The 12,726-nt window shown below is 43.9% G+C and overlaps 1 pseudogene; it reads right to left on the reverse strand.

Moving 5' to 3' along the window:
* Nucleotides 1–2,902: 2,902 nt before the first annotated feature.
* On the reverse strand, nt 2,903–12,111 carry LOC118653598 (annotated as a pseudogene).
* Between the last annotated feature and the right edge of the window lie 615 nt (nt 12,112–12,726).

Consider the following 12,726-nt stretch of genomic DNA (forward strand, 5'->3'; position numbering starts at 1 on the left):
AGACACCAAGTATGAACCAAAGCATAATGATCACAAAGTTATGAATGCAAAAACAGTGAAAAAAATAATCCACTATAAAAGGAAATCAGAAGGAATTTGAATCATCTCTTTATAAAGAGAACTGAAATGCAGATATAACATGATTTTGAGTAGAGTTAGTTTACTTCAAGTGTTTTAAGTTATGAACACTAAGGATTTTCATGATTTGAGAAAAGAATTGAAATGTTTATGCAGAACCTACAATGGAAATGATTAGACAGTACGTAATTTCCTTAAGAACCAAGTCTGTTAATGATACAGTATATAGTTTGTGTGTGTGTGTGTGTGTGTGTGTGTGTATTTTCATGAGATTATGCAGACATAAGATAGTCTCAATCTTGAGGTTAGAACTGGAAAGATAAAGTTGTCAAGAGCTTTACTAAATAAAACTGTATAATATCTGAATGTATTAAAATGTTTGCATGCATATTGCTATTATTAAAAGTTCCACATCCTATCTAATAAAAGGGTAATATGCAAATTAACCATCTCTCTGTCACAAATATGGTGGTGCCCAGTTCTCTCAGCCCCGCTGGAGTCCTCCAGTCCTGGGGGGCGGGGTGGTGGTGGCTGCTGAGAGCAGGCAGTGTGAGCAGCCTGGTGGAATGCTTGCTTCGTCCCTGCACCAGAGCAGACATGGACAGGGAGAAGGGGGCCGGCCCACAGCCTCCACGGCTGAGCGCAGGCCTGGAGAGGAGACGGCAGGCCCGCCTCCCATGGAAGCAGCATGGGTCCCTCCCGCCTCCTGCAGAATTGGTGCAGGTCCCTCCCACCTCCCGCAGAAGTGGTGCGGCTCCCTCCTGGCTCCTGTGGGTGCCGGCAGCTCTCTTCTGCCTCCCACAGAAGCCACACGGCTTCCATGGAAGCAGCACGGCTCCTGGCAGCACATTGCAGTTCCCACCAGCTCCCGCAGAAGTGGCAGGCGGCCTACTGGACACGATATTGCACGATGGGCTACTAGTATTCTAATAAAATTGATTTTATGGCTTTTGGGTATGGGTGAACTACAGTGAAGGGTGGCTGATATAGAAAACACAATCACAGTAAGGGTATGCCATTGGCCTCTGCTCAAAATCAAGTTATAGCTGCATTTCAGTTCTCTTTATAAAGAGCTGACTCAAACTCTCACTGGTTTCCTTTTTACAGTGGATTTTTTCACTGTTTTTGCATTCATACCTGTCTGATCACTTTGCCTTTGTTCATACTTGGTGCCTTGCTTGAGTTTCTGCTACTCTTTTCTTTAGCTAAGTTCTTTAATTCATGGGTAGTTGATATAAAAGATGATTAGGGTTGAAGTTCAGTATCTTTTTGTATTAAAGCCATTTGTTGTGGTTTTATCATCTGGGATCTGAAGAATAAAGTAAAAATAATAAAAAAAATATTTATTATTCTAAGTATGATTATGAATACCAAGGAGTAAGTTTATAAAACAGTTTAAATCAACAAAGCATTTTATGTGATAATCTTTGAATTATACTAATTTTAGCCTAACATGTACCATCCGTGCAATGTTAAATGATAATTGTGACAAAAAATCCTTAATCAAATTTTAGTGCTAATCAGGAATACATGTATTAAGCTTTATCTCATATTCTAATATTTGATTTTAGTATAGGATATGTGCCCAATTATTTTTAAAAAATAATATATTCTATTAAGATGCATGTGTGGACACTGATATAAAACCTCCATTATCTTCATTAAATCTAGTAGAAAGTTTTCATCAGTAATAATCTAGGCTATTATAATAACACTAGAGGCCTGGTGCATGAAATTTGTGCGGGGCGGGGGGAGGATGTCCCTCAGCCGGGCTTGCACCCTCTCCAATCCTGGACCCCTCAGGGGATGTCAGACTGCTGGTTTAGGCCTGATCCCACACCAGCAGTCAGACATCCCTTTCGCAATTTGGGACTACTGGTTCCTAACCGCTCACCTGCCTGCCTGCCTTATTGCCCCTAACCACTCTGCCTTCCAGCCTGATTGCCCCCAACTGCCCCCCCTGCCGGCCTGATTGAGGTTGGGGGACTGACTGTGGGCGGGGCCGGCCATAGGGAGGGGCTGTGGTTGGTGGGCCAGCTGGCCATGCCCTCAAATAGGGTGGGGGCTGCCAATCGGGGGCCAGTGGCCTAAGGGAGGAGCCATGGGTGGTTGGCCGGACAGTCCTGCTCGTGATCAGGGTGGGGGGGGCCCATCTGAGGTAGGGCTGGGCAGGGGGAGGGGCTGCAGGAGATTGGCTGGCCAGCCCTGCCCCCTATTGGGGTGGGGGTGTATGATCAGAGGCGGGCAGCTGCAGGGAGGGGCTGCGGGCCTATTGTGTTGGGGCAGGCTGATTGAGGATGAGGCTGGCAGGGGTGGGGGGAAGGGAGGGGGTGTTGGCTGGCCGACCAGCTCTTTTTTTTTTTTTTTGGCAACTTCACAACTTTTATCTGTGGTGCCTGTGCTATGTCTCAAAAATACCTTCTCCTCCTGCCCAGAACAGCGTTGGGGAGGGGCCAGCAAAAAATAGAGGACGTCCCTCCCTATTACACACAGACCCTATATACAGGCCCACCTGGCCCAGGCCGGCGGGATGCTTGGCACATTCTCGGATCCCTGCTCAGGGGCTGGAGGGGTGACTGGTGGCAGCACACGTGAAAGGGGACTTCTGGGTGCCCACTCTGGTCCTGGCTACTGATCTTCAGTTCCTTTTTATAAGGAACTGCTTGCAGCCCTGGTCCCCCTACCTGGCTCAGCCTCCTGTCTCCATCCTGGTCTCAGATGGCCCCCTTGGCTCCTGGTGGCTCTGTCCTCCCCTCCCAGCCTGGAGGTCCCAAGGGGAGGCTATGGCTTCCCAGAGACTCCCCGGCAGCCCTGTCACTCGTGTTCACACAGGGGAAGGGGTGCGTGTGGCAGAAGCAGCTGTATAAATGCGGGTGCAGGGGCAAATCCTCCGGGGTCGCTTGGACAGTTTGCTGATGATGTGGATCAGGGCCGTGTTCTCCTCCTTGAGGCGCTGGTTGTCAGCCCGGAGGTTGGACAGGCCCTTCAGCTCCTCTTCCAGCTCAGCGGCCTTGCGCTCCAGGGCCCTGCGCTCAAATCTCTCCAGGTCCAGGAGGGCTGGCCTCTCTGCAAAGCGCTCCTGCCTCTGCGTGGTGGGCTCCAGCTCCACCTTGAGCTGCGCCAGCCGCAGCGTGGTCTGGGTCAGGGCCTCACGAAGTCTCTAGTTCTCAATGTGCAGCTTTGCATAGAGCTTCCTGAAGCCTCCCTAGGGCTCTTCTGATTCCGGCTGGGGTTCTGGGTTTAGGTCTTGCTGCCTCCGGAGGGGAAGGGCTGAATTCTGAGCTGATGTCAGCTGGCTTCGCCTCCTCCCCCTTCGCAGGCCCTCTCCTCTCCTTGCCAACTCTGCGGTGCTCCCTGGAGGCCTGTGGTCCCTGTCCCTGCCTGTCAGCCACCTCTACTCTCTGGGCAGGGCCATCAGAATTCTCAACCCACGGACTCAGGGCTGGCAGGAAGGGTCCGGACTTTGTGCGCCCTGCTCTTGATGTGGATGGGAGAGCCTGATCAGGGGCAGGCCAGCAGGGGGAAGGGGCCTCCAGGTTGACCGCAGGCACCACCCCCTGATCGGGTGGTGTGCTGGCTACAGTGGGCATTATAGTGACTGGCCCAATCAGGGCCATCTTCTGCCCTTCGCCAGTCTCCAGGCCCAATGCAGCCTCCACTGCTGGGCTGTCAGGCTGTTGGGATCACCAGCTCATCCCAGGCTGCTCGGGGGCTCAGGCCTGAGGGAAAGCAGGCTCCAGTGACTTCACCTGCACGGGCGTGCACCAGGCCAGCCATGGATGGAATGCGCTGCCCGTTCTGGGCTGCTCACGCCTGGGCAGGTAGGTCGCGAGCGCTGTCTCCATCACTATTGCTGCTGCCACTGCTGCTGGGGCTTGAGACACTGATGGATGCTGCCGGGTACACCCATGGCCTATCCACCCCGGTGTAAGTGGCTGAGCGGGCAGCACATTCCACCAGCAGCTGGCCCAGTTCTGCAGGCCTGAGCCCCCAAGCAGCCAGGGATGAGCTGGTGATCGCAACAGCCTGACAGCCAGCCTGGTCCTCCCACCACCCACCCTGATTCCCTGTTCACCATCACTGATCCATCGGAGCCCTGCGGAGGCCTCCACCCAGCCCCAGACCTCCTGGTGATGGATTGTGATGGTGACACAAGTCCTCAACGCTGCAAGTCTTCGCCCACCAATCCTGCTGCACTCGCTTTCTCTTCCTGTCTGGTCGTGACTGTTATGGCATCCTGGCTTAATTTGCATATTACCTATTTTTGTGTATATATAGATAGATATAGGTATATATATTATACTATGTTCACTATAGTTTTCTTCTTAATAATAAATGGAGACACAAAGTAAAAAATATTATTCCAATATTGGAAATAAAAGTAGCAAATATCAATGAGTTTCATAACAAAGTAATTTCTATCTCTAAATTTCAGTGTTTTCTCAATTTCATTTTCAGGTTCTTCATTAGTAGTATACATAAATGCAATTATTTTATAACTTTATTGAGGTATAATTTGTATAACATAAATTCTCCAATTTTAAGTGTGTAGTTCAATGACTTTTCATAAATAAACTAAGTTGTGAAGCCTTCACTAAAATCTAACTTTTTAATATAGTCATCATTACTTTTTTTCATGTGCCTTTTGTTTATTTGTATATCTTCTTGGATGAAATTTCTATGGGATCTTTTGCCCACATTTAATCAAGTTGTGTTCTAGAGTTGAAAGGGTAATTTATGTATTCTGAATACAATTCCCTTATCTGATGTAAGATTAGCAAGTATTTTCCCCAGGCTGTGACTTATATGTGTTTCTCAATTCTGTTCCATTAATCTATATGTCTATACTGTGGTCAGTACTACACTATCTAGATAAGTGCAGATTTCTGATAAGTTTTATAGTCAGAATAAATTCTCTAAATTCCTTCTAATTTTCAAGATTAGTTTGGTTGTGCTGGGTCCGTTAGCTTGCCATACGAAATTTATTTGCCAATTTCTGCAAAACAGGAAAGTGATATTTTGGTAACAGTGTGGTTGAATCTTTACATCTGTTAAGATTATTGACATCTAATCAATAATGAATCTTTGAATCTATTTACATGGAATGTCTCTCTATTTAGGTGATCTTTAGTTTATTTCAATAATGTTTTGTAGTTTTCAGTGTACAAGTTTTGCCGTACTTTTTTTATTTTGTATTAATCATTCTCTTCTGATCCATGCTGTAGATGTGCTAATGGCTTCTTAGTTTTTATTTCTTTTTTAAATTTTATTTATTTTTTTGTTTATTGGTTTTTAGAGGGGGAGAGCAGGAGGGAAGGAGGGAGGGAGGGAGGGAGGGAGAGAGAGAGAGAGAGAGAGAGAGAGAGAGAGAGAATGATTTGTTGTTCTACTTATTTATGCATTTATTGGTGACATCTTGTATGTGCCCTGATTAAGATTGACCACATAACCTTGGTATATCGGGACGATGCGATGCTCTAACCAACTGAGCTATCTGGCCAGGGCCTCAATTTTTCTGATTCTACATTTCTTGTAAAGAGAAATGGAATTGATTTTTTAGGAATTTTATTGAGGTGTAATTCATATAGCATAAGATTCACGGTTGTTAAGTATAAAATTCTACAAATTTTAATAAATATAATTTGTAATAATGCTAGCATAGCAAGGAGAAACCTTGGACCTGTGTCCAGTCACTTCTCTTTTCCACTGACACCTGATGCAAGCACTAATCCACTATATATTTTCTTTCTCTAGACATTTTATATCCAATATATGATTTTCAAAAGTGTTCTGGGTCAGTGACTTACTATTGCTCTTTCTTAATATTGATATTCATTGTCCAAAATGTTCTAGTTTTGAAATGCAAATTTGTATGATTTTGGTGTTGTATCTAAGCAATTGTTGCATATTTCTGGGTCACAAAGATATATGACTACAATGTCTTCTAATGGTTTTAAAGTTTTCGCTTTTACTTATAAATTTATTATCATTATTCATTGATTGTCTTGGGGGGAGGGGGTTGAATTACGGTTCTTTAATCATCCTTCCTATGGTGATGTGGCATAATTTCAACATCTTTTATGGATAAAACTATTATTTCTGAATTTAATCATTTGGCAACTTTGCCAAATGTCAGTTATTGAAAATTGCATACATTTATTTTGGACTGGAAATTCCATTCAATTAACCTATATTTATATCCTATTACCAGTAGTACTTACTATAATAAGTTTTGAAATCAGAAAGTTTTCATCCTATACTTTGTTCTGTTTTTCAAGGTTTCTTTGGCTGTTCTGGAACCTTGACATTAATATATGAATTTTAGTTTCATTTAAATTTACATTTCCTGCTGATTAATTTTTGTGGATCTTTTCATGTGTCTTGATTGTTAATATAACTGCTTATTTTGAAATGTCTCTTGAACTTTTTGCCTATATTTAAATTGGGTTATTTGTGTTCCTCTTCTTAAGCAAAAATGGTCCTTATATGTTCTGGAATCACATTATTTGTTATATTATTTATTTACATATATATATAATTGATTTTTTTTTACAAAAGGAAGGGAGAGGCATAGAAAGTTAGAAACATTAATGAGAGAAAAACATCGATCAGCTGCCTCCTGCATACTCCCTACTGAGGATGTGCCCACAACCAAGGTACATGCCGTTGACTCGAATTGAACCTGGGACCCTTCAGTTCACAGGCTGATGCTCTATTCATTGAGCCAAACTGGTTAGGGCAATTTTAAAATATATTGTTACTGATTTCAGAGAGGAAGGGAGAGGGAGAGAGAGATAGAAACATCAGTGTTGAGAGAGAATCATTGATCGGCTGCCTCCTGCATGCCCCCCACTGGGGACTGAGCCCACAAGCCCGGCATGTACCCTAACCGGGAACTAAACCTTGTCCTCCTGGTTCATAGATAGATGCTCAACTACTGAGCCATGCCGGCCAGGCTGTTATATGATTTTAAAATAATTTTCTAGTTGGTTCTTGTCTTTGCTGTTTATTGATGGAGACTTTAGGAATGCGATGGTTTTAAATTTCCTAAATTCTAGTCCAATTTGCCTTCCTGGCATCTTCATATACATGTTAGAAGATCCATTTATGCAAAAACTGATTTTGGTATTTTGACAATACAGTAATGACCTTGAATCTGTGTATCTATTTGGGAATATTGACATGTAAGACATATTGACTCTTCAAATCCATGAATCTGGATTGTTTATGTATTTATATAATCTTTTGTTACTTTCTGTAATGTTTTATACTTTTCAGTGTACAAATATTGCTTATCTAAAATTAATTTTATAATCAATTATTTTCTTTCATGGTATCAACAATGGCAATGTGTTCTCAATTTCAAATTATACATTGCTATTATATAGAAATACAATTGATTTTTTAAAATAAGGTTGTTTACATATTTACCCCTTTTAAGTGTATAATTCCGTGATTTCTTTGTAAATATACCAAGTTTTGAAATCCTCAGCAAAATCTAAATTTTAGAAATTATATTATTGCATAGAGAAAGCTTGAGCCTATTTGCTATCACTCCTCCTTTTTACCTCTAACTCTGGGCAACCACTAATCTACTCTCTATCTCTATTGATTTGCCTTTTCTTAACAATTCTTATAAATGGAAATCATGCCATGTGTGGTCTTTTGTTTCTGGCTTCTTTCATGTAGCAAGTATCACAATGTTGTTTCTTCCTAGTATAGAATCATATGCCTCTGTATGTATGCAAAACCTTTTGGTTAGCTATTCACTAACTGAAGGACATTTCATTTTCCCACTTCTTGGTTATATGTATAATGCTTCTACACAGCTTTACCTACCAGTCTGGAAGGACCTATGTTTCACTTTTATTTGTAGAAACCTAGTTGTACAATTGCCAAATACTATGGTAAGTCAATGTTTAACAGCTTAAGTTACTGGAAAACTGCTTCTCAAAGTGGTTGCAACTGTTTTTATTCACAACAGAAAGGCTTGCAAGTTCCCATTTATAAAAAGGAATGATCTGTTGATGTACACAACAACTTGGATGTATTTCTAGAGCATTGTGTTGAGTGAAAAAAGTCAATGTAAAAAGTGATATGCTCTAAGATTCCATTTCTAAAGTGTTCAGAAGACAATGTGTTAGAAATGGACCTAGATCAGTGGTTTCTAGGTGTTTGGCAAGATAGGAAAAGCTTCTAGATGCTAGAATCTAGAGGGAGATAGATGTGGATATGAAAACTCCAAATGAGTGAACCTTGGGGTGATGGTTTCATTCGGTATCTTGACTTTGTTAGTAGATGCATGAACCTGCACATGTAATAAAATCGTATAGAGCTAAAAAACACACAGGCCCTGGCTGGTTTGGTTCAGTGGATAGAGCATTGGCCCATGGATTGAGGAGTCCCTGGTTAAATCCCAGTCAAGGGCACATACATGGGTTGCAGACTCGATCACCAGCTGCGGGGCCCTGTGCAGGAGACAACCAATCAATATGTTTGGTTGTCTCTCACATTGATGTTTCTCTTTCTCTCTCCCCTTCCCTTCCACTCTCTCTAAAAATTAATGGAAAAATGCCCTCAGTCGAGGATAATAATGATAATAGTAACATTGACACAGGAATACAAATAAGACTACGTATTATAACAGTCAATATTCTAATATCCTGGTGGTGGTATGTGCTATAGTTTGTGTGTTTGGTAAAAATTTCATAACATAATTTACTATATTAACCATGTCCAAGTGTCCATTTCAGTGGTATTAAGTATATTCACATTGTTGTGCAACCAATTTCCAGAATGTTTCATCTTGCAAAACTGAAACTCTATGACCATTAAACAACAAGTTATGAACACTAAGTCATAAAGGTCAAGGGTCAGGTGGATCTGTCCAGAGGTGGGACTGTCTTGCTATTGAAGGAGTCCTAAAGAAAGGGATCTGGTAGTTTTTTGGACCCTGAGGGGAGAATGGGTTTAGGGGGAGAGAAGAGGGAAGAGCTAGGAATGGAAAAGTATTGAATACTACATCCAAATGTTGAAAAGTGTCTCCAAGGTTTCTCCCTTCTTTCCTCAGGAAGGAGGTCTCAGAAGAGGCACCTGAAGATGACTTCTGTCCAAGGCCTCAGATATATAGACCTAGGAATGAAGGCACAAGGGCTAGGCCATGGGACTGAGGCTTTGGCTGCAACTCCCTTCAGAGACTGAGATGTATTGACTGCACCAAGTCTGGTTTGGGGAGGACTGCTTTCCCTCATGAGGCTTGTCTGATAAAGCCATTGTAATTGCCTATAGTCAGGCCTGAAAAATCCCACATAGATTAACTAGGAGTTGGACTCTTCAACAAATTATCCACTTGCTCTCTGGATTTAACACATCTTGTGAAATTTGCCTACGGCTTACAAGACACTTGCCTTACCTATTATTGATTCTTAACAAATCCTGTGAGCTTCACCTATATTACCTAAGCTCCTTGCTTAACTTATTCTCCATCCTTAACACTTTGTATGAGTTTCATCTATTCCATTTGTTTCCTTGCCCTCTATAGCATATTTGAATGTTCTCAATAGGGAAAACTGACGTTGCCAGTGTATTTATTTTCTACATTTTTTACGTGGGAAATTGTTCAAGAGAGAAAGAGTAAATTGAACTCTAAAAATAAGGGGGGAAGCTAATATAGTAACTCAAAGTCATTAAGGTGTCGGTTTTCTTATAGCTTCTTGCATCACCATCCTGAGTTTTGCCCTCATTTCAAGATGGCTGTTGTATTTCCAAACATTACATACTTGTCTTTGAAGAAAGAAGAGAAAGAAAAGATTCATATTCCTATCGGTGAAGCAAATATTTTCCAAAACATTTTCATATTCTGCTCCATTAGTCAGAAAAGTCCATCCTGGAAATCTTCTTTGGTGGAATGTCTATTCAAACTTTTGCCCATTTTCTACCTGGATTGTTAATTTCCTTTGTATTCAGTTTGGAGAAGTCTTTAGATATTCTTTTTTTATTGAGATACTAGAGGCCCGTTGCACAAAGATTCACGCAGTAGGCCTTCCTTCCCCTGACTGCTGGCACTGGTTTTCCTCCAGCACCCACGACCCAAGCCTTTGGTCTGGCTGCAGCGGCAAGGCTTGGCTTCTCTACTCGGGCCATAGCAGCGAGGCTTGGCTTCTCCGCTCCAGCTGCAGTGGAGAAGCCAAGCCTCTTCAGTCTTCAATCGTCTTAAGTCTTCAGTCATCTTTAGTCTTTGCTCCGTGGAGGTTAATTTGCATACTCATCCTGATTGGCTGGTGGGCATAGCAGAGTGACACCAATTTGCATGTTTCTCTTTTATTAGTGCAGACTAGTAGCACAGTGCACAAAAATTTGTTCACTCTGGCAGGGGGGGAGTCCCTAAGTTATTAAACATTTATCGGCACAACACTGACCACATTGGTGGTGGTGGTGGTGGTCTTGTCAGAATGTGTTATATTATGCAGATGAAAATCTATTTTAAAAGATTTGATGTAGATATTTTCAAAGATGGAAGAATTGTCCCTGTCAACTATTTTAGTTGATTCATATCTTCAGTAATTGTCATCATTGCAAAGTTTTCAGTCCCCATATGGATTGCTGGATATAATAGGTCATGCACTGTCCCTGTCCTTTGTAGCCTTTGTGACCTTAGGGAGGACTCTAGTTTTCCATTTATATGTTTAAATACCAACCTTACCGGCTTAAGAAAATAAGCTTTTAATACTGCTCTCTCTGTTCCGTATCCTTCCAATGAAAAGCGGAGTTGGGTTGCAGCACAGGAGAGAAGTTCAGAAGGGGAATATTGAAGTAATGACTGCAGTAGGAGAAGAGGGAACCTATTTCCCTGGCCACAGGTGCTGGCGCCCTGGACAACAGGGCTGGCAGCTTCTCCGGGTGGCTGCAGCCTGGGACCTCAGGCGGGTGGCTTGTCCATCTACTGGGCTGCAGCAAGCCGCAGGTGCTGGCGCTTGGACCAAAGGTGGGCGGCTTCTTCTTCTGGCAGCTGCTTCTTCTTCTGTGCTTCCGGGGAGGGCAGTCAGTTATGTGTATATGTGTGTGCATGCAAACATAGGTGTGTACATATGTGTATGTGGAAATCTGCTGGGCAAGTCAAAACCATAGAAGAGTTGCCCCCTATCTCTTGAATATTCCAGAGATATCCCCCACTTTTTTATTCTATCACTATTGCAGACTCAGTATTTGCAGCCAGCAAGCCAGTAACTCTCTCAGTGTCTATGACTTCTTCTTTCCCTGTCTGTCTTCCAACCCCTTATCATATTTCCACCTGGATGCATCATTTTTACTCCCAATATGCTGTATAGAGAAGGAGTCAGGATGCTGTCTTCCCATGAATAGTACTCAGTAACAAACCAATTGCATTTAGAGTTGGGCAATGCCCCTACCCACCCTTCAAATCCCTTCCACCATGCATTTCTGTTTCCCTTTTTGTTTGTTGGATTTTTCTGCTGCTCCTCCTCACCCCACCACCTTTGGATCATAATGCAAAATTCTTTTACATTGTCAAGAAATTATTAAAAATACAGGTACTTTGAAAAAAAAATAAGGTACTTTTCTGATCACCGGCGGGGGATGGGAGAGGGGAGGCAGAGAAGAGGCGGCTGCTGGCCCCCCAAGATCTACATGGCAGCACATAGAAGCCAGGACCCAGTCTCACGGGTTTTACCCACGCAGTTTGAAAGGTGCTCGCGATCTACGTGGTGGTCAGGACCCGGGCTCAGAGGGTTTGCAGTTTGAAAGGTGCCTGCGATCTAGGTGGTGGCCAGGACCCTGTCTTAGGGGGCTCTACCTGTGCAGTTTGAAAGGTGCTCAAGATCTACTTGGTGGTCAGGACCCAGTCTCCTGGGGTTTGCAGTTTGAAAGGTGCTTGCGATCTAGGTGGCAGCCAGGACCCTGTCTTAGGGGGTTTTACCCATGCAGCTTGAAAGGTGCTCGTGATCTACTTGGTGGTCAGGCCTCGGCCTCAGGAGGTTTTACCTGCGCAGTTTGAAAGGTGCTCAGGATATACATGGCGCCCAGGACCTGGTCTCAGGGGTTTTGCAATTTGAAAGATGCTCGCGATCTACGTGGCAGTCAGGACCTGGTCTCAGGGGGTTTGCAGTTTGAAAGATGCTTGCGATCTAGGTGGCGGCCAGGACCCGGTCTCAGGGGTTTTTACCCGCGCAGTTTTAAAGGTGCTCACAATCTACATGGTGGCCAGGACCTGGTCTCAGGGGGTTTTCAGTTTTAAAGGTGCTCCCGAACTACTTAGGTGTCAGTGCCTCCTCTGCCCTGCCCCACATGACTTCTTCTATAAGTCTGGGGGGCGGGGCAAAGGCCCCCTGTTCTCTGATCATGGCTGGGGGGCAGGGACAAAGGTGCTTCGGTTCTCAGATCATGGCTGGGGGTCGGGGCAAAGGCCCCAGCTTCTCCAATCACTTCTAGGGGCCAGGGCAAAGGCCCCTGCTTCTCTCATCACGGCTGGGGGGCAGGGCAAAGACCCCTGCTTCTCTGATCACGTCTGGGAGCAGGGCAAAGGTCCCCGCTTCTCCGATCACAGCTGGGGGTCGGGCAAAGGCCCCTGCTTCTGCGATCACAGCTGGGGGTCGCTGGAGGGTAGGGCAAAGGCGGCCGTTTCTTTCCTGC

Source organism: Myotis myotis, unplaced genomic scaffold, assembly GCF_014108235.1.
Source record: "Myotis myotis isolate mMyoMyo1 unplaced genomic scaffold, mMyoMyo1.p scaffold_m19_p_4, whole genome shotgun sequence".
Taxonomy (NCBI): domain Eukaryota; kingdom Metazoa; phylum Chordata; class Mammalia; order Chiroptera; family Vespertilionidae; genus Myotis; species Myotis myotis.